A 4,915-nucleotide genomic window follows, 5' to 3' on the forward strand; every position below is an offset into this window, starting at 1 on the left:
TATATATATATATATATATATATCACAAAATATATCACAAAATACCACAGGCTGGGGAGGGGGGTGTGGAGCTTATAAATAACGGAAATTCATTGCTTACAGTTCTACGGGCTGGAAGTCCAAGATCAGGGTGACACCATGCCTCTTCTGGGGTGCAAACTTCTCCCTGTGTCCTCACGTGGCAGAAGGGACGTCTTTGGGCTTCTCGTAAGAGCATTAATCCCATTCTTTTTTTTTTTTTAATTTTTTTTTAACGTTTATTTATTTTTGAGACACAGACAGAGCATGAATGGGGGAGGGTCAGAGAGAGGGAGACACAGAATCTGAAACAGGCTCCAGGCTCTGAGTGGTCAGCACAGAGCCCGACGCGGGGCTGAACTCACAGACCGTGAGATCATGACCTGAGCCGAAGTGGGACACTTAACCGACCGAGCCACCCAGGCGCCCCACATTAATCCCATTCTTGAAGAGGCCACCCTCACGATCTACGTACATCCGAGAGGCCCCCCCACCTGCTGATGCCATCGTATCTGCGTTAGGATTTCGGCATACGCATGGCGGGGAGGGGGCCGCGGCACACAACCTTTCAGACCGTGGCACCCACGTTCCGCTTATCCACTCAGCCGTCCGTGGTCACTTCTGTTGCTTCCACCTTTTGGCTTTCGTGAATAGCGCCGCCATGAGCGTGGGCGTGCAGATACATCTTCGAGTCCCCCCTTCCGGGTCCTTGTGGAGCGCATGCCCACACGCGGAATTGCTGGACGGGACGGCAGTTCTGTGCTGCACTTTGTGAGAAAACGCCAGACCGTTTCCCGTTGGGGCTACACCATTTTACATTCCCACCAACAGCGCGCACGGGATCTGGTTTCCCCATAACCTCGCCGACACTCGAAATGGCTTTTTTGTTCATTTTCACGGGAGCGATCCTTCCGGATCAAGCCTGGAAGTAATTGTCTACTCAAGGCATTGGACTTTTTCGCCTGCATCGCTCAAACACGGTGGCGGGGAAACGCAGCCTAGCGTGCGCCTTTAAATTTTCCGTTCCTGTGCCTCCTGCTTCCCCCGCCCACCCAGCGGCTCCTGCCCCGGCTGCCAGGCCTCCCTTCCTTCCGCCAGTTTGGTCTTCGGCTGCTACCCCTGCCCTGGAGGTGGGGGTGCTGCGACCCCCCCAGGGGTGGAAACACCTGCCTCGCTCATCTCATCGTCTACTTCTGTCCGTTTCCTTCATCCCTTTCCCTGAACCTGCACCAGCTGAGCCTTGGGGAGCAAATGCTAGGTGAGGCGATGAGGTGCCAGGGCCGTGCAAAGGGCCGGGAGAGCTGCACATCTAGGGTCAGACCGCAGCCGCATAACCTGTTACTGCTCTACGTTAACCCCAGCAAGCGACGGGCCAGCTGAGCCCTCAGAGATGGATGATAGGCTGTGGGGAAGCTGAGCGCCATTGGAATCCCATCTCCACCCCTTCCTGATCACAGGTAAGCAGCTCAGCCGCTCTGAGCCTCAGTTTTGTCTTCTGTAAAATGGGATGTTTGTTTCCCGTGGCGGCTGTGACAGCGCAACCTTAGTGGCTTAAAAACAACACAAACTTGTCATCTTACGGTTCTGGAGATCAGAAGTCTGTAATGGGTCTCACTGGGTTAGAATCGGTGCTGCTAAGCCTGTGGTTCCTTTTTTTTTTTTTTTAAAGTTTATTTATTTATTTTGAGAGAGAGAGCGCATACGAGTGGGGAGGGGTAGAGAGAGAAAGAATCCCAAGCGGGCTCTACACTGTCGGTGCAGAGCCTGACTTGGGGCTCGAACTGTGAGATGATGACCCCAGTCGAAATCGAGAGTCAGACGCTTGACCGACTGAGCCACCCAGGCGCCCCCCGCCTGTGGTCCTTTTGGAATCTCTAAGGGAAAGTCCGTTTTCTGGTGTTTTCCGGCATCGAGAGGCCCCATTCCACTTTCACGGCCAGCAAGGTTACATCTCCAGGGCTGACACCAACTCTCCTGCCTCCCTCTTTTACTTAGAAGGATCCTGTGATGACCACAGGGTTTCCCTAGATAATCCGGGATACTCTCCCTCGTTTAAGACAGCTGCTTGAATTAACTAATTAATGCAGCCTCAATCCCATCTGCTCCCTTCATTCCCCTTGCTGTAACCGAACAAAGTCGCAGGATTAGGACGTGGCCACCATTGGGAGCCAGTATTCTGCCTCCCACAGGTGATGACAGCTGTGCCCCATGGAGAACGGGATGAACGAAATAAGCCATGTAGCATGTCACCCCGTGTCATTACTATTTTTGTTGTTAGAATGTGGACGATTTCTCCTGGAGGGAGAAGAGGAAAGCTGCATGATCGTGAGCCGAGCCTTAGTGTTCTCACCTGGGAAATGGGACCATCTCCTGACTCTGAGGGTGGTTGTGTTGTCTCGAGGAGATGGTTCCTGGCTGTTTAGCTCGTGCAGAGTATACAGCTGGTGCTCACATCGATGAGTATTTTCCTCCTGAGTTGACCAGCTGCAGAGAGAACCTTAGAGAAGCCTCATTCCTCAGGTCTCTCCTTCACGCTTCGTCCTTGTGTCAGCACGGCCCCTGCACAGGTGGGGCTTGGGTTGTGACTGGGGCTCTTTGCCTAGAGCTTGTGACCTTATGATCTTGGCATTCTTGCCTTGATTCTGTGCATACCTGCCCCAAGTGCCCATAGTAAGGAATAGGTGTCAGACCCAAGGCTCCTTAGCCCTCTCCCTGTGGTGACCCACCTGCTCAGGCTATACCCTCCGGTGTGGTGGCCCTGTCCTGTAGCTTCTACAAAGTCCCCAGGTGATGTCGATCGGCTGTGACATGTGACATGGCCGGTGTCATTCCGCCCCCAACCAATCACTGGGGGCGGTGGGGGCAGTGATGTTCTCATTGGCCAGGCTGGGGTCACAGGGCCACCCCCGGGGCACCCTCTCCCTGTCACCTGCCTGGTTTCCACTAAGGTAGGCCCAATCCCCACTTCTCCATCATCCTCCTACCCTTCCTTTCCTGCGAATTGTTGCCTATGTGTGAACCGGTCTCCCCAGTGAGGCTGCAAGCCACTCCCTGGGAGGGCTTAAGACTTAGACGCCTAATTCATACACCCTTTTGCTGTTATCTTGGATGGCAGGACATTCCTTTGTTCCTCTGAGCCTCAGTTTCTTCATCTGCAAAATGGGTACAGTAACTATGGCATGCCTGGTAGGGTTGTCATGAGGATAGAAGGAGCTGATCGATAGGGGTGACCAGCACAGGGCCCGGTGCTCAAAAGGTTGTGTCTCCTCGCCCTTGAGGCCTTCTCTGACCCCAGCTATGCACCAGAGGCAGCGCCTCTGAGCTCTAGCTCTGGAATCTGGCACACACAGACCCAGTCCTGCCTCTTCAGCTCACGTGAGCCTCCGCCTTCTGAGCAAAAAACGGGCTTCACATCCCCGCCGGAGATAATGCCTGTCAAGAGCCTGGCACTGAGGGACCGTAAATGATGGCCACGCTAATTTTACCAATGAATGGCCAACTCCCCCCAGTTTCTGGGGCAATGGGAACCTGGCATCAGAGGCCTGGCTTCAGTGTTGCCTCTTTGGGCCTCAGTTTCCCCATCTGTAAAATGGGGCCTCACCTGTGAGGGTTGTGACAAATGGCGTTTTTGTCCTTCACCTCCCCCCTCCCCCATCTTCCCCCAAGCCACAGGGCTGCCGTTCAGCCTTTATTGACAGAAGACATTTATTCATCACTACTCTTACAGAGTCTTGGTGTTGCCCGAACGCGGGGTCTTTGTTGACAATGACTCAAACATCTTAACTTATCGGGGGGCACATCACACAAAGCAGCTGAGCGGTCCTGCTCAGACGCACAGCACCGGGCTGTGTCGAAAGATGGTGGCTGCTCGGCAGAAAGTTCCGGAACCAGGTAGGAAGTATTTAAAGGTGGCCCTTCAAGACAAGTCTAAACCCTGAACCCTCCAGGTGGCTGGCTGATGAAAATTCTGGCTCTTGGGTTTGGGAACTCGCAGACACAGGAGCCAAACATCCAGCTGGTCACGAGAGGGCAGTGGCACAAGCCACTCTGGCAGATTCTTGGCATCACCTTAGCTGGAAGATCCCGAGTTACCTTCTCTTTTCCCCACCCCCCTCTCCTGTCCCTCCTCCAACCCACCGTCTGCAGAATCTGCCACTTGCAAAATCAGCTGACAAAAAGAAAAAAAAAGAAAAGAAACGTAAAACGGTCACAGGGCAATGAACAGACAAACAGGTGCCAATAAATACTCTGCATTATAGCTTTGCTGGCCCCCACTCGCTGCATGGGTCAAGTTTTACATGGTTCAGTTTGCTTGCCCTCCATCAGGAGTGTCTTTAATTCCAGCACAGAACGCCCCTGCCATTCTTCCCATCCCCCTCCCGATTTGCCCTTAGAAAGCCCCCAGCCCCAAACTATGTATGGCACCTCCCCTCTTAGGAGCACGTGGGAAGAAATCTGGACCATGCCTGAGCAGTTAGAAAGTCATCCGGTCTCTGGGGCGCCTGGGTGGCTCAGTCGGTTAAGCCTCTGACTTCAGCTCAGGTCATGATCTTATGGTTCATGAGTTTGAGCCCCGCATGGGGCCCTGTGCTGACAGCTCGGAGCCTGGAGCCTGCTTCGGATTCTGTGTCTTCCTCTCTCTTTGCCCCTCCCCTGCTCGCATTCTGTCTCTCTCTCTCTCTCTCAAAAATAAATAAACGTTAAAAAAAAAAAAAAGTATCTGGAATCTAATTTAGAAAAAGTGGATGTCTCATAGTGTCAAAAGTGCTTTCTGTTCTAAAAAGCAGCCCAGGGCTGCAAAGGGGTTAAGAGCCAGTTGGCGTCACGATTCACCTGTAATTCGGGAGTTAAGGTTGCCAGGATGCAGGGAGAGGTACCGGGGACTCTCATTCCAGAG

This window comes from Panthera pardus, unplaced genomic scaffold, assembly GCF_024362965.1.
Source record: "Panthera pardus isolate Hobbes unplaced genomic scaffold, ASM2436296v1 HiC_scaffold_15, whole genome shotgun sequence".
NCBI classification, from domain to species: Eukaryota; Metazoa; Chordata; class Mammalia; order Carnivora; family Felidae; genus Panthera; species Panthera pardus.